The sequence below is a fragment of the Mastigoproctus giganteus genome, chromosome 5, assembly GCF_048544385.1.
Source record: "Mastigoproctus giganteus isolate SK-2022 chromosome 5, ASM4854438v1, whole genome shotgun sequence".
Classification (NCBI taxonomy): domain Eukaryota; kingdom Metazoa; phylum Arthropoda; class Arachnida; order Uropygi; family Thelyphonidae; genus Mastigoproctus; species Mastigoproctus giganteus.
This window is the reverse complement of record NC_143579.1, coordinates 90,093,324-90,117,415: the sequence shown is the minus strand read 5'-3', so window position 1 is coordinate 90,117,415 and position 24,092 is coordinate 90,093,324. Positions and strand designations below refer to the sequence as shown.

General features: G+C 39.8%; 1 protein-coding gene across 1 annotated transcript in view; it reads right to left on the bottom strand.

Annotated features, from left to right (window-relative positions):
* Positions 1-16,346, bottom strand: part of LOC150085552 (homeobox-containing protein 1-like) — a 425,950-nt gene extending 409,604 nt beyond the window's left edge. Inside the window, exon 1 of the mRNA XM_090374597.1 lies at positions 16,070-16,346. The gene's annotated coding sequence lies outside the window, so the exon portion shown is untranslated. The remainder of the gene's footprint in view (positions 1-16,069) is intronic.
* Between the last annotated feature and the right edge of the window lie 7,746 nt (positions 16,347-24,092).

Genomic DNA, 24,092 nt, shown 5'->3' with positions numbered 1-24,092 from the left:
TCTTTTAAGGGCACAAAAGGTGATATAGTTGTACACGTTGGCACTAATGATATTAAGAGTAGAAGACCGGCGGAATTACTTAACAAGTACAGGTCACTGTTGAAAAAAAGCCGTTAATTAGGGTTGAATTTGAAAGTGTCTACAATTCTGCCCAGTTCTGTATTCATCATATACTCCCACGATAGGAGGGAGTATATGATGAGAGCTCTGTCGATCAATTCGGCCCTGGAAAGATTGTGCAAGGCTCAAGGGGTAGAATTTTTTTCAGCCTAGTCTGTACTTGTTAACAGGAGAGACTGCTTCTACAGGGATGGGATACACTTAAATAGAAAGGGTGCAAGAATGTTTGCTGATGCTATCGAGGCAGTGTTAGTTGGGTCGGAAAACTGCTAGATTGGGGGGATACAAGGACTAATAGATTAACAGTAGCCACTGGCAGAGGTGAAAGTGATTCTTGCACTGCTTTTATTGGAATGAGCAGCAGCCTAGAAAATAAGATGCAGGATATTTCAGAGACTGCTGGGAATCATTGGGGTACAAGAAAACACATGAGTTGTGTTAGGGTAGCTAAGAAAAAGAACAGGTGCATGTATACTTGTGTGTACACCAATGCTAGGAGTTTAGTAAGTAAATTTGAGGAATTTGAGGTATTGCTCAAAACATCAAAGGCAGATATTGTTGGGATTTCAGAGACGTGGCGTCACACAGATATAAGGAATGCAGAACTGGAATTTGGCGAGTACAATGTCTACAGAAAGGATAGACAGGATAGGAAGGGAGGAGGGGGTTATGCTATTAGTTAAGAAATACATAAAATCCAAGGAAGTGAAGCCAGTCGACATTGCGGGACAGTGCAGTGTCGAGTCAGTTTGGTGTGACATAAGCATTGGGAGATCAAAATTGAGAGTAGGAGTGTGCTATAGGCCTAATGACTCTGATTAGTATAATAAGAAACTGTACAGGGAAATAGACTGGGCCAGTAAATCAGAGTCTTATAATGCGGGATTTTAATTTCCCAGATATTGACTGGAATTTGGGGGCTGGTCACTCACACACTAGCAAGGCTTTTGTGGATTTATTGGATGATTGTTTTCTACATCAGCATGTTCGGGAGGCAACTAGAGGGAGTAATACTCTTGATTTGATTATCAGTACTGATTCTTCATGCATTAAGAATCTGCAGATAAAGGAACCACTAGGTGGCAGTGATCACAGTGTGCTGAAGTGGGATTTACTCAAGGAGGTAACTACCATCAGAGGTAAAGGGAAGGGTTTTTGCTTTCGTAAAGGCGACTATGATGGGCTGAGACAGTATTTAAATTCTATACAGTGGGACCAACTGATGATGTTACCAACAGCAAATTCAAAATTGGAAGCATTAAAGGAACTAATCTTGGAAGCTACTAGGCTTTACATACCAACTAAGAAATATTGTTCAAGGTTTAGGCCTAAATGGATGTCAGATGAACTAATGAGACATATGGCAGAGAAGAAAAATGCAGGGGATACATACAAATTAACATGTGACACAGAAGCCTATGATAGATACAAGTTGATCTGTAACCAAGTTACAAAGGAGGTTAGGCAAGCGAAGGCAGATTACGAGATATCTTTGGCAAAGGATGCAAAGAAAAACAGCAAAGAGTTCTTTACTTATGTAAACTCTAGAAGGAAGGGGATGAATCAGATTGGTCCACTTGATATCGATGGGTCAACTGTTAATGATCCTGCTCAGGTAGATAACAAACTAAATGAATATTTTGCATCGACATTCACACATGAGCAGTCATTCAGCGAGGGGAATGCCAGAGGTGTATTCAACTCTGGCAGTAAGCTAGAGAATCTTGTAATCTCTGAGAATAAAGTGGAGGAGAAATTGTTGAAGATAAACACAAGAAAGGCACCCGGGGTGGATGGGATCTATCCAGTTATATTAAAGGAGGCAGCAAAGGAAGTAAGCAAACCCTTAGCCATAATTATGAGAGCTTCCTTGGACTCAGGGGAGGTACCCATGGACTGCAGATTTGCAAATGTGACCCCAATTCACAAAGGAGGATCAAAGGCTGACAAGTAATTATAGACCTGTTAGTTTAACTTCTGTTCCCGGAAAATTAAGGGAGGCACTGGTTAAAGAAGCACTGCAGGATCATCTAGACAAGACTTCAGTTATAGCTCGCACACAGCATGGTTTTGTTAAGGGGAAGTCTTGCCTGACCAATTTGATTGGATACTATGATGCAGTCACAAAAGAACTGGATGCAGGGAATAACTTTGATATTATATAACTGGATCTTAGAAAGGCTTTTGATACTGTCGCACGTGGAAGACTGCTGCACAAATTGGAGCAGTGTGGCATTGGAGGCAAATTGCTGCTATGGATAAAGGGGTGGTTGAGGGGGAGAAGACAGAGAGTGGTAATCAATGGACACTGCTCATCGTGGACTAATGTTATTAGTGGAGTCCCATTATTGTTTTCTGTATTTATAAATGATATTGATGATGGTATATCAAGCTTAATGTCCAAGTTTGCAGATGATACGAAGGTTGGCAGGGTTGTCAACGGCACTACTGACACTATGCTGCTGCAACAGGATCTGGAAAGGTTGAGCAGATGGGCTGAGAGGTGGCAAATGAAGTTTATCATTGACAAATGTAAAGTACTACATATGGGAAACAGCAACCCCAGAGCAACGTATCAACTCTGTGGTACTACACTGACAGTGGTAGAGAATGAAAAGGACCTGGGGGTGGTTGTGCAGGCAGATATGAAGTTCTCTGAGCAGTGCAGACGGGCTGCAAGAGGAGCTCATGGTGTATTGTCAATGATATATAGGAATTTTTCTAGCAGGGATAAGGAGGTGATTATTCCCTTGTATAAGGCAATTGTCAGACCACACCTAGAGTACTGTATACAGGCCTGGAGGCCTCATTTCAAGAAGGATGTAGAGCTGCTGGAACGGGTACAGAAGGGCAACAAGAACAAGAGTAGTGAATGGAACAAAGGGGTGCTCTTACGAAGAAAGGCTTAAGTTTTGCAAATTACAGTGTCTGGAGACTAGGCACCAGCGAGGTGATCTGATAGAGGTGTATAAAGCCTTGAATGGCTTCAGCATGCTCAATGCTGATGGGGTTCTTCCTCTTGCTCAGAATAATCACCTGAGAGGGCATAAATTCAAATTGAGGAAAGACAGATGTAGGATAGACGTGTGGAAATTTGCCTTTAGCCAGCGGGTGGTTGGTTGGTGGAACAGACTTCCATCCCTTGTCATGGAAGTTGATAGCCTAAATAAGTTTAAGGCTCAGCTGGACAGGTATTTCGAACGAACAGAGGGGTGAAGTGGAAGTGGTTTTTTTTTTTTTTTTTTATTTATTTATTTTATAATTTTTTTTTTTTTTTTGGCTGATGCTGCATAAGCTTGCTTTCTGGCATCAAATGCCTCTACTAATGCTAATATTCTGGGCAGTCTAATAATGTGTCTAAATGATTCGTAAATTTATCATAATTGGAGGTTCTGCTAGGAAAAGGTAAAAGTGTGTGATGTGGGTATGTGATATTCTTATTATGGCTAAGGCTACTACTCTCCTCAACTTGCTCAGTCTTGAAGGCAATTTTTCAATTTTTGGCTTAATCTGATATAATTGTTTGAAGTTTGGTTTTGTTAAATCTGCTGCTAGGTGGTTTGGCAAACTCTTTGAATAAGTGTTCTATAGTGAAAGAAACCGCTCCTGGATAATGCTGTTATTGTTGTTATTTGATTTTTAGGAGCATTAGCAACTAAGGCCATATTGCTCCGGGATATGCAGTGGTCATTCCCTGACCTTTCCACATCCTCTGTATTTGGTGGTGACGGGCTCGAACCCCGGTCTAATCAAGAAGCGTGTGCTACGCACTGCTGCTCCTTCCCACCTGGCTACGGAGGCACCTAGGAGGCATGCTGTCTTGTGCTTCATTGATAAAGGTATGTGATGTGGCCGTCAGCTGTTGTTGGCCATTCGCGACAAAGTGCAAGCAGTGGTCCATTGCAATATTTTGTTCTGCACACCAAGGGTGTATTCTGACGTGATCTGCGACATTCTAGCCATCCTCCTCTGAGCTCTCTCTCATCGACGAGCAATTTTCTTCCATAGGAGTGCTGTTGAGAGGATGTTTTCTGTTCATTGGACCATTTTCGATACACCCTTGAAACTGTGGCGAGTGAAAAGTTCAGGAGAACTGCCGTTTCACAGATGCTATAGCACATCTTGCACCTACTACCATGCCACATTCAAAGTCCGTTAGATCACTCCTTTTCCACATTCTTGCTACGGCTTGTATGCTTAGCTGATACTAGAAGGGTTGTTCTGCTACATTTATATTCACAACTGTGGTCATTTGACTTGAAATGTTGTGGGGCAAACCATTTGTGTACACAGCAGGGGTGTACCTAATAAAGTGGCAGCACAGTGTATATCCCCTCGGGCAATTAATGTGGGCAAGAGGAAGAATCCCATCAGCTCTAAGCTTGCTCAAACCATTCAAGGCCTTAGAAAGCTCAATCAGATCACTTCGCAGATGCCTAGTCTCTATACATAACAATTTGGAAAACTTAGAACTTTCTAAGAGCAACCCTTTGTTCCATTCAATACTCTTGTTGCCCTTCTCTGTACTCATTCCAGCAACTCTACATCCTTCTTAAAATGAGGCCTCCAGACCTGTATACAGTACTCAAGGTATGGCATGACTACTGCCTTATACCAGGGGATAATCACCTCCTTATCCCAGCTAGCAAAATTCCAGTATATCATCGACAAGACCTCACGAATTCCTCTGGCAGCCTGTCTGCACTTATTAGAAAACTTTATATCTGACCACATAATTACTCCCAGGCCTCTTTCATTCTCCACTACTCTGAGCATAGTCCTTCACAGCTGATATCTTCCTCTAGGGTTATTGCTACCCATACGTAGTACTTTGCATTTGTCAATGTTAAGCTTCAGTTGCCATTACTTAGCACACCAGCTCAACTTTCCTAGATCCTGTTACAGTAGCATACTGTCCTTACTGACATTAAAAACCCTACCAACCTTTGTATTATCTGCAAACTTGGACATTAAGCCTGATCTACTTTCATCAATATCATTTAAAAACATAAAAAACAACAATAGGGCCAACATCGAACCCTGGGGGGAATCCACCAATAACATTAGTACATAAAGAGCAGTGCCCACTGATTACCACTCTCTGTCTTCTCCCACTCAACCATCCCTTTATCCATAGCAGCAACTTGCCCTTAATGCCACACTGCTAGAATTTGTGCAGCCTTCTTCCATGTGCAACAGTATCAAAAGCCTTCTAAAGATCCAAGTACAGTGAAACTTCTCCTAACGGACACCTCTCGTTAACGGACATCTCTCTCCAACGGACATTTTCAAATTCCCCAACCCACCTCTATTGGTTTTAATGTGTTTGCAGCTTCTCTCTAGCGGACATTCTCTGTAACGGACACGGACAGGCAATCTGCACTGTTTCGTTTAGATTAGCACTTAATTTGATCTCCCCACAACAAACTGCGGGAGAGCTCACGGTCCTTTTTCTGGGAATTTTTCTTCCATGTATTACCTCAATCGTGTGCTTCTTTTCTATTTCCGATTCTCTGAATTTTATCGCGGTTCTAAACCCTTTTTCAAGAATTTTAAGGCACGTATAAAACTTCTGATGAATTCAGTGTGTGCGGGGGGGGGGGTATTTTTGTCGGCCTTTCGTCTTTTCAGTTTCAGTTTTCAGTTTTGTTCAGTGTCGTGTGAAGTGCACAATGTCTTCTCGTAAACATTTAACTTTAAAAGATAAAGTCGAACTCATTAATGCATATGATCGGCAAAAAAATAGTGTTCGCAATCTCGATGCAAAATTCAAAATTGGGAAGACGCAGGTAAGCGACATCCTAAAGGGAAAAAAATGAACTGCTCAAACAATTTTGGCAAATTTTGATCAGGTTCAAAAATCATTCTCGAAAACTGTTGGACTTCAAATTGACAATGTTACGTATGAGTTGTTTTGTCGCGAACGTGCTAAAAAAATTCCCATTAATGGGCCTATTATTAGGGAAAAGGCTTTGGAGGTTGTGAAATCTATGGGAGTAAATGAGTTCAAAGCTTCCGTGGGATGGCTAGACAAGTTCAAAACTCGGCATAAAATTTCTTGATTTCTTGGAAAACGGTAAGTGGTGAAGGTGGATCTGTTGATACTGGGGTTGTAACAGAGTGGACCGTCAAATTGGAAGATTTATGTCGTGATTTTGAAGTTAAGGATATTTACAACTGTGACGAAACAGAGTTGGTTTTTAAAGCTCTTCCTGAAAAAACAATGAGTCTAAAAAACGAAAAGTGCCAGGGCGAAAAAATTTCTAAGGAACGCTTGACTGTACTATTGTGTACAAATATGCTGGGAGACTTCGAACAACAACTTGTTATAAGAAAACCACAAAATCCTCGTTGTTTCAAGGGCATAAAGTTGAATCTTTTGAATGTTGACTGGAAGTCTAATAAAAAAGCGTGGATGACACGAGATATCATGAGCGAATGGATAAGTTTGTTTGTTTGTTATTTGGTTTTTAGGAGCATTAGCAACTAAGGCCATATTGCTACGGGGATATGCGGTGGTCATTCCCTGACCTTTCCGCATCCTCTGTATTTGGTGGTGACGGGCCTGAACCCCGGTCTAATCAAGAAGCGTGTGCTACGCACTGCTGCTCCTTCCCACCTGGCTACGGAGGCGCCAATGGATAAGTCACTTTAACCAAAACATGATCCGTCAAAACAGAAAAATTATTCTTTTTCATGGATAATGCTGCATCTCACCCGCACATTGAATTGTCCAACATTCAAATCGTTTTTCTGCCACCAAACACATCTGCAGAGTGTCAGCCCTTGGATCAAGGGATAATAAAAAATTTTAAACTTCACTACAGAAAACGTGTTTTAAGACATCTCATTGCAAACATGAACGATGTAAAATGTGCGAGTGACCTTGCAAAGAAAATCAGCATCCTAGATGCGATTCAATGGATTTCCTCTTCAGTAAACGCAATTAGAAAACAAACTGTCGTGAACTGTTTTGTAAAGTCTGGCTTCTCAAATGCAAAAATTGAAGTTGTGAACAGCAATGTGGAACACCAAGAAGAACAAGAACTTCAACATCTATTGATAATGTACAATACTTCAGCTACAAGTGACCCTGGCTACAAAGATATAGACTCGAACCTCACTACAGAAGATGGTGCTATAGATATCAACGATATTATCATCGATATTTTTCAAGAAGTTCCTCATGAGGATGAAGAAATGGAAGGAGATCATTCTGTCAAAAAACATTAACGACGAACCACCGATGAAAATAGAAGCGCTCATACAAATCAATCGTTTAAAAATGTTTTTCGCCGCTGAAGAAGATACTGAAGGACTTACGATGGTTTCTTCACTCCAAACAAATGTTGAAAACAAAATTATCAGCCGGAAGAAGGTGCAGAAGAAAATACGTGATTACTGTATGCATTTTTCTTAAGATAAAGTCATAATATGCATAGCACAATTGTATGTATATTATTTACAAAAATATTGTGCAAAATCTGTATATAATTTAATTTAATTTTACATTAAACGTTTAACGATTTTTCTTTATCTCTTGTGTATGTAATTGTATATTATTTACAAAAAGGTTCAAAATCTGTATATATTTTAATTTAATTTTACATTAAACGTTTAACGATTTTTCTTTTTCTTTTTTTTTTTTTTTTTTTTTTCCCTCACTCAGACTTCTTGTTAGCGGACACTTCTCTCTAACGGACACATTTTCGTTCCTCATGGCTGTCCGTTAAAGGGAAGTTTCACTGTATATGATGTCAAAATTATTCTTTGCATCCAGTTCCTTTCTGACTACATCATAGTATCTAGTCAAATTCGTCAGACAAGACTTCCCCTTAACTTCCCCTTGTACATGCTGTGTACAAGCTATAACTGAAGTCTTGCTAGATGACCTTGCAATGCTTCATTAACCAGTGCCTCCATTAATTTCCAGGGAACAGAAGTTAAACTAACAGGTCTGTAATTACTTGTGTCGCCCTTTGATCCTCCTTTGTAAATTGCAGTCATATTTTCACAACTCCAGTCGATGGGTACCTCTCCTGAGTCCAAGGAATTTGTTTGTTGTTTGTTATTTGGTTTTTAGGAGCATTAGCAACTAAGGCCATATTGCTCCGGGAATATGCGGTGTTCATTCCCTGACCTTTCCGCATCCTCCGTATTTGGTGGTGACGGGCTCGAACCCCAGTCTAATCAAGAAGCGTGTGCTACGCACTGCTGCTCCTTCCCACCTGGCTACGGAGGCGCCGAGTCCAAGGAAGCTCTCATAATTATGGCTAAGGGTTTGCTTACTACCTTTGCTGCCTCCTTTATTATAACTGGATAGATTCCATCCTCCCAGGTGCCTTTCTTATGTTTATCTTCAACAATTTTTTCTCCACTTTGCTCTCAGTTATTACAAAATCATCTAGCTCACTTCCAGAGTTTAATTTATCTCTGGCATTGCTCTCCCTGAATAAATGCCCATATGTGTATGTGTAGATGCAAAATGCTCATTTAGTTTGCTACATACCTGAGCAGGATCATCAACAGTTGAACACCTGTTGATGATCCTGCTAAGTGTTTGCTTTTTTATTGACATAATTGTTATTTTATATTGTACTTAAAACGTAGTCTTATAGTTATAGTTACGCTGGTTATTTTTATTTTGATTTAGATAAAGAGTTTTTGTGGATTAATACTTAATATAGGTAAAACCGTTATTTCGTTCGACTCTTGCAGCCATTGTTTTTGTATATAGTGGTAGGGAATTCAAATTTTTAATTGAGGTAGCTAGGTAGCTCTAATGTATAATTATATACTCTAACGCTTCACTGTTTCTATTAGATAGCATAGTATTGACATTTAATTAATATAATTTATCGATCTTATTAATTTAACGTATCATGCCCCAAACAAGAGCAGCAAAGCAACGGGCACAAAGTGGCAGGAGTGCTGCGACTCAGGGGAGAACGGGGGGGGGGGGAGTGGCAATTCTCCAGCACATCACATCCTAAAAAAATGTGCAACTTGCGAAATGTTTGCCTAACTCTCTGGAACGGAACATAATATTGCCATGGGGGATGTCTTTGTGTGTGCGCGATGTAAGGAGTGTAAGGAAATCAGGCTACAAATCAGTGTTGTTATGGGCCTGTATGAGAGTTTGAGGGACAGGGTGAATGCCCTCGAAAGATATAAATTGAGGGGCAGATCAGGCTCTCAGCTGCCCACATCAACACCAGAGCTTGCACTTGGTCATCACGCAACACAGCAGCAACCCCCAAGGCAGAATGTGCTGGTCCCACAGGAACTAGTAGTTGTTGGTGACTCTATTGTCAGGGAAACAGGAAAAATGCTTTGTAAAAAGGATAGCTGGAACAGGACCAGGGTATGTCTGCCAGGGGCAAAGGTTGATGATGTTGTAGAGTGGATATCATCTTTTAAGGGCACAAAAGGTGATACAGTTGCACACGTTGGCACTAATGATATTAAGAGTAGGAGACCGGCAGAATGACTTAACAAGTACAGGTCACTGTTGAACAAAAGCCGAGAATTAGGGTTGAATTTGAAAGTGTCTGCAATTCTGCCCAGAAACGACAGAAGGGAGTATATGATGAGAGCCTTGCCGATCAATTCGGCCCTGGAAAGATTGTGCAGGGCTCAAGGGATAGAATTTTTTTCAGACTGCACTGTAAATGTTAACAGAAGGGACTGCTTCTACAGGGATGGGATACACTTAATTAGAAAGGGTGCAAGAATATTTGCTGATGTTATCGAGGCAGTGTTAGGTGGATCGGAAAACTGCTAGCTTGAGGGGGATACAAGGACTAATAGATTAACAGTAGCCGTAGGCAGAGGTGAAGGTGATTCTTGCACAACTTCTATTAGAATAAGTAGCGACCTGGAGGGAGGGGGTGTTGGGGTTTCAGGTACGGATGGCAGTCATCCTGAAATAGGTGGGTATATGAGATGTGTTAGGGTAACTAGGAATAGGAGCATGTATGCTTGCATGTATACCAATGCTAGGAATTTGGTAAATAAATTTGATGAATTTGAAGTGATGGTCAAGACATCAAAGGCAGATATTGTTGGGATAGCAGAGACGTGGTGTCACACAGATATAAGGAATGCTGAACTGGAATTTGTGGAGTATAATGTGTACAGAAAGGATAGACAGGATAGAATGGGAGGAGGTGTTATGCTGTTAATTAAGAAAAACATAAAATCAAAAGAAGTGCATCCAGTTGATATAGATGAACAGTGCACTGTTGAGTCAGTTTGGTGTGACATAAGCATTGGAAGATCAAAATTGAGAGTAGGAGTGTGTTATAGGCCTAATGACTCGAATGAGTACAATGAACAATTGTACAGAGAAATAGAGTGGGCTAGTAAATCAGAATTTCTTATAATGGGGGATTTTAACTTCCCAGATATTGACTGGAATTTGTGGGTTGGTCACTCACACACTAGTCAGACTTTGGTGGATTTATTGGATGATTGTTTTCTGCAGCAGCATGTTCGAGAGGCAACCAGACAGAGTAATACTCTTGATCTGGTTATCAGCAGTGATCATTCGTGTATTAAGAATTTGCAGATAAAGGAACCACTAGGTGGCAGTGATCACAGTGCACTGATGTGGGATTTACTTAAAGAGTTAATTACCATCAGGGGTAAAGGAAAGGGTTTTTGCTTCCGTAAGGGGGGAGTACAGTGGTCTCCGACAGTTTTTAAATTCTGTACAGTGGGATCAACTGACGATGTTACCAAGTAAATTCTAAGTGGGAAGCATTCAAGGAATTAATTGTGGAAGCTACTAAAAGTTTCATACCTATTAAGAAATATTGTTCAAGGTTTCAGCCAAAATGGTTATCTAATGAACTAATGAGACTTGTAACAGAGAAGAAAAATGCATAGGATGCATATAAATTATCAAGCGACTCAGAAGCCTATGGCAGATATAAGCTAGTCTGTAATCAGGTCACAAAAGAGGTTAGGCAGGCGAAGGCAGATTATGAGAAATCCTTGGCAAAAGATGCTAAGAAAAACAGCAAGGATTTCTTTACTTATATCAACTCTAAAAGGAAAGGAATGTTTGTTTGTTTGTTTGTTATTTGGTTTTTAGGAGCATTAGCAACTAAGGCAATATTGCTCCGGGATATGCGGTGGTCATTCCCTGACCTTTCCGCATCCTCCATATTTGGTGGTGACGAGCTCGAACCCCGGTCTAATCAAGAAGCGTGTGCTATGCACTGCTGCTCCTTCCCACCTGGCTACGGAGGCGCCCCTAAGAAAGGAATGAATCTGACTGGTCTACTTGACATCGATGGTTCGACTGTTGATGATCCTGCTCAGATAGCAAACAAACTGAATGAGTATTTTGCATCTCCATTCACACATGAGGAATTACTAAGGTTTGAAAATGGCAGAAGGTTATCAAATTGTAGCAGGATACTTAATGATTTTGTAATAACTGAGAGCAAAGTTGAGGAGAAATTGTTGAAGTTAAACATAAGAAAAGCAACTGGGGTGGATGGGATCTATCCAGTTATATTAAAGGAGACGGCAAAGCAACTAAGCAAACCCTTAGCCATAATTATGAGAGCACCCTTGGACTCTGGGGAGGTCCCCACAGACTGGAGACGTGCAAACGTAACTCAATTCACAAAGGGGGATCGAAGAGTAACATGAGTAATTACAGACCAGGTAGTTTAACTTCTGTTCCGGGTAAAATAATGGAGTCGCTGGTTAAAGATGCATTGCAGGATCATTTAGACAAGACTGCAGCAATAATTCAGAAACATCATGGGTTTGTTAATGGTAAGTCTTGTCTGACAAATTTGATAGGATATTATGATGTGGTTACAAAGAAACTGGATGCAAAAAATAATTTTGATATCATATATTTGGATTTCAGGAAAGCTTTTGACACTGTTGCGCATGGAAGACTATTGTACAAATTGGAGCAGAATGGTATTAAGGGTAAGTTGCTACAATGGATAACAGGATGGTTAAGTGGGAGAAGACAGAGGGTGGTAATCAATGGGTGCTGCTCTTTGTGGACTAATGTAATTAGTGTAGTCCCACAGGGTTCGGTGTTAGGTCCTCTGTTGTTTGTATATTTATCAATGATATTGATAAAGGTATATCAGGCTTAATGTCGAAGTTTGCAGATGATACAAAGGTTGGCAGAGTTGTTAATGACAGTAATGGCAGTGTGCTACTGCAACAGGATCTGGATAATTTGGGCAGATGGGCTAAGAAGTGGCAACTGAAGTTTAACCTTGAAAAATGCAAAGTACTGCATATGGGTAGAAGTAACCCCAGAGAAACGTACAAACTGTGTGGTACTACACTTAAGATGGTAGAAAATGAAAAAGACCTAGGAGTAATTGTGCAGTCAGATATGAAGTTTTCTGAGCAATGCAGACAGGCTGCCACGGCAGGTCATAGGGTTTTGTCAATGATATATAAGAATTTTGCTAGCAGGGAGAAGGAGGTGATTGTCCCTCTGTATAAGGCAATGGTCAGGCCACGCCTTTAGTACTGCATACAGGTCTGGAGGCCTCATTTTAGGAAGGATGTAGATTTATTTGAGCGTGTACAGAGAAGGGCAACAAGATTGGTGAGGGGAATGGAGGGATCCTCTTACAAAAAGAGGCTTAAGTTCTGCAAACTGCAGTGGCTGGAGACTAGGCACCTGTGCGGTGATCTGATTGAGGTGTATAAGGCCTTGAATGGGTTGAGCACGCTGAATTCTGATGGGATCCTTCCACTTGTTCAGATTACGAACCTAAGGGGGCATAAACTCAAATTAAGAAAAGACAGATGTAGAATAGATGTGCGGAAATTTGCCTTTAGCCAGCGGCTGGTTAATTGCTGGAACAAACTTCCATCTGTCGTTGTGGAAGTTGATAGGTTGAATAAATTTAAGTAGGAACTGGACAGGCATTTGGAGAGAATGGTGTGATTTTTTTTTTGGCTGATGATGTTGCATAAGCTCATACACTTGCTTTCTTGCATCACATGCCACTACTAACTACTATCCCCTTCCTTCTAGAGTTTACATAAGTAAAGAACTCTGGTATCCTTTGCCTGCTTAACCTCCTTTGTGACTTGGTTACAGACCAGCTTATTTCTATCATAGGCTTCCATGTCACCTGTTAATTTATATGTATCCCATGCATTTTTCTTCTCTGCCACACATCTCATTAGTTCATCTGACATCAATTTTTGCCTAAACCTTGAATAATATTTCTTAGTTGGTATGAAAAGCCTAGTAGCTTCCAAGATTAATTCTTTGAATGCTTCTCATTTTCAATTTGCTGTTGCTAACATCATCAGTTGGTCCCACTGTATAGGATTTAAATGTCTCAGACCACAGTAGTCACCTTTACTACAGCAAAAACCTTTCCCCCTGATGGTAGTTACTTCTTTGAGTAAATCCCACTTCAGCACAATGTGAGCACTGCCACCTAGTAGTTCCTTTATTTGCAGATTCTTAATGCATGAAGAATCAATACGGATAATCATATCAAGATTATTACTCCCTCTAGTTGCCTCCCAAACATGCTACTGTAGAAAACAATCATCCAATAAATCCACAATAGCTTTGCTAGGGTGTGAGTGACCAACTTACAAATTCCAGTCAATATCTGGGAAATTAAAATCCCCCATTATGATGACATAGAGAGACAAATGAAACAAACACTGAGATAGCAATACAGGCTTCTAACGAGTGAGATAAGAAAACTTTAAGCAGTACATACGAAAAAGAAAAAAAAAAAAAAAAAAAACTGCCAGGTAGACTCAGAGTTTATCAATATACAGGAATTTTGCCAGCAGGGATAAAGTGATTATTGATTGCATAAGGCAATGGTTGGGCCACATCTTGAATACGTACTGCATACAGATCTGGAAGCCACATTTTAAGAAAAGTGCAGATTTGTTGCAACAGACACAGAAAAAAGCAACGAAATTAGTGAGGGATGAACAAAAAAAAAAAGGAGAGAGAGATGCTCTTATCAGGAAGGAGGTTTCAGTTCTGTAAATTTCAGCATCTGGAGAATAGGCAGCTTTAAGGAGATCTAACTGAGGTGTTTAAGGCTTTCAATGGATTAAGTACACTCAATGCTAATGAAATCCTTCCTCTTTGCTCATAGGGGTATAAATTCAAATTGAGAAAACATGATTGCAGGAAATTTGCCTTCAGCCATCAGGTTGTTGTTGTTGTTGTTGTTTTTAGGAGCATTAGCAACTAAGGCCATATTGCTCCGGGATATGCGGTGGTCATTCCCTAACCTTTCCGCATCTTCCGTATTTGGTGGTGACGGGCTCGAACCCCGGTCTAATCAAGAAGCATGTGATATGCACTACTGCTCCTTCCCACCTGGCTACAGAGGCGCCTCAGCCAGCAGGTAATTCCAACTGGTATTGTAGGTGTAGGCATGAACATGTGATATGGGAAGTGTTGGTGGTTTATCTTATCTTATTTATTATTATTATTTACTTTGCTTTTTGTTTTGCTGACACTGCATAAGCTTTCTTTCTTACACTACTAATAACTAAAATATCTAATGCTAATAACTAAAGTTTAAATATTAAAATTAAAAATATAAGTGCCATACATGATTATATAATACTTGATAAGCTAGTCATCAGAAATTTGTATTAAATTTTAAAAAAAAATCTGTCTATACTTGGGCACACCATATAGGTTAGAGGAGTTTACAACATTTATCATATTTAATGATTCATGTAGGCTCATATGATGGTCAGTTCAAACAAGTATATTACTGCACTGCCATATTTACCACGCTACTATCTTGGAGCTAAAAACAGTAGCGATGGGAGGGTGGATTACTCAGGATGGAAATTTAAAAAAGAGGCACCATTAAATCTAACTCTGCACTTGTTAAGAGAGATCAGCCTGGCAACTAGAAGCAATAGTTCTTTATTCTCAAAAAGTGCTATAGAATCAAGACTTAAACCAAGTTCCAAAACTTTTCTGAGATGGGGTTGAAAGATGTTACATGTCTCACACACACACATGTAATTCACACATGTAAACTCCCTTGAATTCACACCTAAAGTGTGAATTCAAGGGAGTTTCTCCTAATTTTGCACCATGATTGAAATGGTCGTGGCACACAATTTGGGAATTATTGATTTGACTGAAATGTTTACTCATATTAAGAGGAAAGTGACTGTCAAAGGCATAAAGTATATTTATTGAAGATGTAATGGCTAGTTTCAATTTGTTGGATCTGCATGGAATATTCCATCTCAGTTAGTGCACAGTCCAAATCTGGGAACAATCAGTGCCACAGTCATAAACCTTAAAGTAAAATGAGCTTATTTATTACTAAAACATGGTTAAAATTGGCATATTGATGGTTGTCAGTCACGAAGAACTTTGATCTCCCTGTTGGAGTATACTAGTATTTCTTAAAAAGATGTTTTCAACTAGTTATGTGTGATAGTCAGTCAGCATTAAAGTTCCTTAGTGTCCTGTTGTTTGGCAAGTATTGTTTTTAAATCGTAATTATAAAACCTGAGAGGGGATTCATACAGATCCCACATCACGAGAAAAGTGTTTTTATAATATCAATCCACACGGTTTTCAGTAACCGTATAGTGGTTCGTCACTTATTCGTTTCGAGAGGAATTAGTTCAATTTCAGTCGACTATACGAATTTCTATTCTGAAATCCTCTTTGGTTAGCTGATCCCAAGCAGAGGGAGTATTTATTCCAGAATTTTCAGACCGCATAATATGCATCTCGACCAGTGGGAATATTTCTACAGACTTATACAGATATGCTACGCTCGAGAAACGTTCACAAAATAATAATAGCAATCCACGATTTACATCGAAAAACGAAACACAAAAACTGCTCAAGTGTTCATTACTTTCATTTCACTTAGGTTCACAAATTACGCATATTACCATAAAAGGAATCACAATAAATCCCTACCTTGCAAAATTTCGTAGCACTACAAGATACTTTCGCATATACTTTTATATCACCATAATGGAAACTATCCATCTGACAAACTTGAACAACTTAGAATTTCAAACCAATAATTTGCGTAAACGTTTGAGATATGTATCAATAACGATTCTCCACATAAGAACATTTCGCTACATATATATACACACACACAACTATTTCACTTAAATAAAGGCACACAGCTAAACAAGTTATATCACACCAAAACCGCGACCATTTCTTAATTAAATCTCCACGGCCAACACACGTACAACTACCATTAAACACCTCCACTTCCACCTACCGGTGAAAAAAAAAATTGCAGAATTTTAAGCACGTAAAGGAAAGTCACAAAGTAAAACTATTATTCATTTTATTTTTCAAGAATCAGTGGTACACCTGAGTGGTGGTAAGGGTTTTCTTTCAAGATTAATTCCTTGAATGCGTCTAATTCCGTTTAAAATTTGCAGTTGGTAACATCATCAGTTGGTCCCACCGTATAGTGCCTGTATGCAGTATTCATGGTGGCCTGACTTGCCTTAAACAAAGGAATAATCACCTTCATATCACTACTAGCAAAATTCCTGTATATCATTGACAAGACCTGTATATCTTTGTTGTTGAAGTTGATAGCCTAAATAAATTTAAGGCTGAGCTGAACAGGTATTTGGAACGAACAGAGGGGAGAAATCGGCGCGGTTTTTTTTTTTTTTTTTTTTTTTTTTTTTGGCTCATGCTGCATAAGCTTGCTTTCTTGCATCGTATGCCTCTACTAATGTTATGCTAAGAAACCGTGAGCTGCTCTGGCAGCCTGTCTGCAATGCCCAGAAAACTCCATATCTGACTGCACAATTACCCCCAGGTCTTTTTCATTCTCCGCTACACTGAGTGTTGTATCACACAGTTGGTACATCAATCTGGGGTTACTGCTACCCATATGCAGTACTTTGCCATGCCTTCAACCTCCCAGAAAACGAAAAACAAATAACTAAGTAATTTTCTATCTATCAAATCAGAGGATCAGATGTCTCTGATCCTCAGCCCTCCCAAAGCAAAATCCTTGCTTGCGCAACTCTCAGGAATTATTTAATTAAATTAGCTGTATAAAAACAAATTTCTGAAGATCAGTAGGTCCCAACAGGTGTTCCTCTACACATCAGTATGCCGCGATCCTTTTCAAGTGTACTGCGAGATTACGAAAAATTCCAATGAGTTCTACGACAATCACTATTTAGATGTGATTTTTAACATCAAGTGTGACTTGGGTGACAAAAAAAAAGCCAAATTATTTATTAGGGTCACCCGTAATTGATAACATCAATCCATGTGTTTTGTGTCTATATATTGCGTGTGTTTTCTGGTCGATTTGCCTGTTTTGTTCGACGAAAAACCCCAGTTTCTTGGGGATAAAAACCTTACTATCTACGCCTGAGACCGACTGACTCTGCCACGGAGTGAAAAAAGCCCACTAAAGTTCCTCGCGTCATCGACGGGATTCGAACCAAGGCATTTTCCACCGGGTGTGGGGAGGCCGGTGACAGTACCACTGTGCTACAAGCGCAGACTGACTTGGGTGATAAAAGATTGGGAACCACTGCCTAAGTTCAATTAAATGTAAAAATAAGTTTTAATTTTAACATAACTGGAAATTTATATTAAATCGCTAACTACGTAGGCAGTACTTGGGATTTTGGGGAGGAAGATCAAGGTGCGAGAATTAATAGTAGTAGTAGTAGTGGCATGTGATGCAAGAAAGCAAATGTATGAGCTTATGCAGCATCAGCCAAAAAAAAAAAAAATCACACCATTCACTCCAAATGCCTGTCCAGTTCCTCCTTAAATTTATTCAACCTATCAACTTCCACAACGACAGATGGAAGTTTGTTCCAGCAATTAACCACCCGCTGGCTAAAGGCAAATTTCCGCACATCCAATCTACATCTGTCTTTTCTTAATTTGAATTTATGGCCCCTTAGGTTCGTAATCTGAACAAGTGGAAGGATCCCATCAGAATTCAGCGTGCTCAACCCATTCAAGGCCTTATACACCTCAATCAGATCACTGCGCAGGTGCCTAGTCTCCAGCCACTGCAATTTGCAGAACTTAAGCCTCTCTTGATAAGAGGGTCCCTTCATTCCCCTCACTAATCTTGTTGCCCTTCTCTGTACACGCTCAAGTAAATCTACATCCTTCCTAAAATGAGGCCTCCAGACCTGTACGCAGTACTCCTTTTCCTTGCTAGCAAAATTCCTATATATCATTGACAAAACCCCATGACCTGCCCTGGCAGCCTGTCTGCATTGCCCAGAAAACTTCATATCTGCCTGGACAATTACCCCCAGGTCTTTTTCATTTTCTACCATCTTAAGTGTAGTACCACACAGTTGGTACGTTTCTCTGGGGTTACTTCTACCCATATGCAGTACTTTGCATTTGTCAAGGTTAAACTTCAGTTGCCACTTCTTAGCCCATCTGCCCAAATTATCCAGATCCTGTTGTAGTAGTACACTGCCATTACTGTCATTAACAACCCTGCCAACTTTTGTATCATCTGCAAACTTCGAAACTAAGCCTGATATTCCTTCATCAATATCATTAATAAATATACAAAATAACAGTGGTCCCAACACCGAACCCTGTGAGACTCCACTAATAACATTAGTCCAAGAAGAGCAGCACCCATTGATTACTACCCTCTGTCTTCTCCCACTTAACCATCCTTTTATCCATTGTAGCAACTTACCCTTAATACCATTCTGCTCCAATTTGTACAATAGTCTTCCATGCGCAACAGTGTCAAAAGCTTTCCTGAAATCCAAATATATGATATCAAAATTATTTTTTGCATCCAGTTCCTTTGTAACCACATCATAATATCCTATCAAATTTGTCAGACAAGACTTTCCCTTAACAAACTCATGCTGTGTCTGAATTATTGCTGCAGTCTTGTCTAGATGATCCTGCAATGCATCTTTAACCAGCGACTCCATTATTTTACCCGGAACAGAAGTTAAACTAACTGGTCTGTAATTACCCGTGTCACCCTTCGATCCCCCTTTGTGAATTGGGGATACATTTGCACATCTCCAGTCAGTGGGAACCTCCCCTGTGTCCAAGGATGCTCTTATAATTATGGCTAACGGTTTGCTTAGTTGCTTTGCCGCCTCCTTTAATATAACTGGATAGATCCCATCCACCCCAGGTGCTTTTCTTACGTTTAACTTCAACAATTTCTCTTCCACTTTGCTCTCAGTTATTACAAAATCATTACGTATCCTGCTACAATTTGATAACCTTCTGCCTTAATGTTGAGGAAAGAGCAACAAGGAGGTCTCTTTGCTGGGATTTTGGGCATTCAGACTAGGACCGACGTGCATTGTACTCGATAAAACCGGCCCAGCTACCATACTTCCACTAGAGCTTTTATGAAAACGCAATAGTTGCAATAAGAACGGTGTGAATGACATATAGTATATGCAGGGACTGAAATGGGCCAAACGCATCAAAACACATCCTCGCATGTAGCACAGTTGATATAATCATCAATAAACTCCTGCCTGAGACCGAATAACACAGGCATGTTGTGAAAAAAGCCCGTAAAAACTGCCTCGCATGATTCACAAAATTCGAACTAAGGACATTTATGCTCGAGAGGACGGTACTGTGCAGTAAAGTGAAAACAATTACATTTATATATTACTGTTATCATTTAGTAAACTGATACAGATAATTAATTTACTTTTCACTTCTATCATTAAGAGAAAAAGGGAAAAAATTCAATTAATATAAGAAATAAAAATCTTAAATTAATTAACGCGCCTGAAATTATTTATTATAATAATAATTAGCCGTATGATGCAAGGAAGCCCGAGGCTTCTGCTGCACCAGCCAAAAAAAAAAAAAATTCTAAGTTACCCTGAGAGAGAGAGAGAAAAGAAGAAGAAGAAGAAGAATGATATCCAGCTCAGAACTCTGGGTGTGCAAGCCCACATTCACCAGAGTGAGCCCATGGGGTTACTCTGGTGAGGATGTAACACTCTATTTTGTTTTCTTTCAAAATAGTTTAATGTGCATGTGTACATTAAACTATCTTTGGATCACAGTACATGTGTACTGTGTTCCCAAAAGGTAACCACTTTCACACTCCTAACTGCAAAAGACAGGGTAAAACAGGTCTGACCAACCCAAATCGTTCTGCGCGGCCACCTCGACGAACTACAATTTTCCGCGGGCCGCACGTAAAATAAAACAATCTTTTAAAATTAAAAAAAATCAAATTCCACAAAAATTTATTTTATTCATTAATTTTTATTATACAGTACTGTATATCTACATTAATGAGATATTTGCTTTTCTTGGCGAGCGATCACTCAAATTTTTTAAAATCTACTTCAAGGTTGGTAGTTGCACATATTAATTGAATTTCCAGATTTTCATCTGTTATTGAAGCTCGAGATTTACTTTTAATAAATTTCATTTTTTAAAAGAAAGTTTCACAAACCTATGTGGATCCGAAGGTGCTCACAACTTTTTGTTCAAAAAATCTTAATTTGGGATACTTTTCCGCTGTCACATACGTGTTGTTAAAGTTAATATTTCATGCCTTGGCGTGAATGTGTTTTAATTCATTGTAACACTGGAAACCAATTACTGTACTTCCATCTGCAGAATTTCCGGATCGAAGAAGGGAAGGAGTGGTGGGGATTCCGGGAAGTACAGCTGGTCTAGTATTATATTTATCGTGCCTGGTGTAGCTAGTGAACGACTTCCAACTGATGTAGTTAGTAGCATAAAAATCATCTGGCGGGCCGCATGTGGTCCGCGGGTTGGCCAAGCCTGGTGTAAAAGAAGGGAAATTGTCACAGGCTCATTGTTCAATTACGAGCAAGAGACACTTCTCTAGGCATCAATGTGGCCTTGGTAGTATGACTGCATGACAATGAAATCTAATCTCAGTACAAGGTTGTTGTTGTTGTTGTTGTTGTTGTTGTTGTTGTTGTTGTTGTTGTTGTTGTTGTTGTTGTTGTTGTTGTTGTTGTTGTTGTTGTTGAAGCGTTTTGGGCGAATCAGCAACTTAGGCCATATTGTGCCGTACATAACATATTATGTCTATAAATTGAGTGTGTTCTCTAGTCGATTTACTACTTGGAAGACCAAAAACCAGAGTTTCGTGGGGGGAGGGAGACATGTTACACTCGCAGAGACCGACTAAAACATTGTGAAATGGATCCATAAAAATGCCTAGCGTCAATATCGGAATTCCAACTGGGTTACCCACGAGAGCCTCAATACAAAGGGGGAAAAAAGGATACTTATGATCTGAAGCCGAATGCGGGTGCGACTCTAAATTAGGTACGGCCAGAGTCCTATGTCAACTATGCAATCGGCACCATCTCTCAAACCCCAAAGGCAAAAAAAGTTGAGGTGTTTCGGTGCTTTAGGTGACCGCTTAGTCGACTTATATGGACAAGCTATCTCTGGCTGCACGTGTCAACACAGCGTGGATTGGAGGTGCGTTTAACACTTAAGACTTTTTAGTTTTCAAATACTGTATTAATATTAATAATAATACAGTAGGGGAAAAATGTATTTAAAGTGGCGGACAAAAAAAAACTGCATAACCTTAAAAAAAGTAACATCTGTAGTGAAACGCATAAGATATTGTTTGATTACAGTCATTTTGTATGTCGCAAAACAAAGGTATTGCTTCAGACAAAGCTTCTCTTGCATCAGACAGTAATTGCAAGGTATTGCAGCAGTCGTTTCTATAAACAAGGCGTTAGAAGGGTATGCACGCTCATTAGTATCCTGTTTTGCGGAGGTGTAACCATACATACATTCAGTATATATGCCTACACCTCCATACGTTCAGTTGACACCAAGAAAAGAACGTGTAGCCGTTGCTCTATCCCGGGAAGGGCTTTCTACGCATGCTATCGCTGATAAAATAGGCTGCCACCAATCAACAGTATCCCAGCTGATGAAATTAAAGAGTGAAACCATTGATGTGAAGAGAAGACCTGGATCAGGCCGTAAGAGATTGACAAGACTTTCCCAAAATCGATATTTGAAACGGCCTTCGTCATCGCCATGACAGTGCTCCTGGTCTAAAACTGGACTTTGAGATAGCCTCTAGCGTTGAAACAAGTGCACGAACTATCCAAAGATGGCTTTTGGAATATGGTCTGCATGTCTAGCGGCCCAAGAAGAAGCCTTTGTTGATCCAACAAATGAGGAAGAAGCGACTTGCTTTAGCTAAAACGCATGTTTCATGCACAAAAAAAAAAAGAGCAAATGGATACCGTCATCTTTTCTGACGAATCGAAATTCAACCTGCACGGCTCGGACGGGAAACGATATATCAGAAGACGAAAATCGGAGGCATACCATTCTGACTGCATAACACCGACTGGAAAGTTTTCGGCTGTGTCAGATGCTGTGGGGAGGCATAACAAGCAAAGGGGTGGGGCGAATTAAGTTTACTAACGGAACTGTAAATGCAGAACACTGCTATCTTGGAGGATTGCCTAAAACCCATTATTTTACCACACAGACGTCAAAAACTGCATTTTTCAACAGGATTCAGCACCGTGTCACACAGCAAAATTGGTAAGTTTTATGCTTTTTAGATTTAATGACGACTTTATCTTCTTGTCTCACAAGGCTTAAAATGTACTTACACCAATGTTTTCCCTCGTTTTTCTCCCTTAAGGTACAATCATTCCTCAGAAATGCTGGCATTTACAGTGTCGCACTGGCCAGGCAACAGTCAGATTTTAACCCTATTAAAAATTGACTGGTACATAATGTCGTCTAAAATTGCTCAGAAGCCGACACGTATGATTCAGCTGCAGGAGAGCAATTCTATGTGTACAGAAGTTGATTAACTCTATGCCAGATCGTTGCAAGGCTGTAACTGCAGCTCCAGGAGGAACAAAATATTGAGGACTTATTTTGCTGATTTACAGCACATAATACTACTACTATTACGTTAACTTGTCATTTCAGTTTGTACACGTAAATGCAATAATATGTATGTTTGGTTGTCACGATTTTCATTTGCATGATTTCTCATATTTCCATTAGTTCACATTTTATCCTTTGGGAAGATATTTATGGCAATCATATTTTTGGCTTAGGTATATCAGGTGGAGTCTTTTTATTGGATTTCATTCACAGAGATATCTATCACATCTAACAAATGCATTTCGAACATTACTGCAACCCACAATGCAGCGCAAAACACATTATTTGCAAAATTCACAAGTGATGCAGTTTTTTTGTCCGCCACTGAAGTTATATTAAAAGAGGCAAAAGAGGAAGCAAGCAAACTCTTAGCCATAATTAGGAGAGCATCATTGGACTGATGGGAGGTCCCCACACTCTGGAAATGTGCAAATGAATCCAAAATTAAAAAAGAGTGGGGGGAATAAAAGAGTGACCGAAGTAATTACAGACCTTTTATCTTAACTTGTGTTCCGGGACAATAATGGAGTTATTGGTTGAAGAAGAATTGCCGCATGGGTTGGTTAAGGGGAAATGCAGCATGGGTTTGTTAAGGGGAAATGCAGCATGAGTTTGTTAACGGGATATTCATTTAGAACATTTCTGCAACCCACAATGCAGCGCAAAACACATTATTTGAAAAATTCACAGGTGATGCAGTTTTTTTGGCCGCACTGTAGGTGTAATTAGGACTGTGAGGTAGTACAGTGATATTGACCCCATTCTCCTAACACTGGTTAGTAAAGGCATTCACTTCGTTGCTGAGTTAGTCGGTCTCAGGCGTAGATAGCAAGAATTTTTTTCCCCAGAAGCTTGGCTTTTTTCGTCCAGCAAAATAGGCAAGTCCACCAAACCAAACTTATTTTTAGGCCACACGAATAATTAAATTCATCTGTCATGCAGTGTGTCTTATGTCTGTTAATTGCATGTATTCTATGGTCGATTTGTCTGTTTTGCTGGACGAAAAACTCTATTTCTGGGGGAGAATCTTGCTATCTACGCA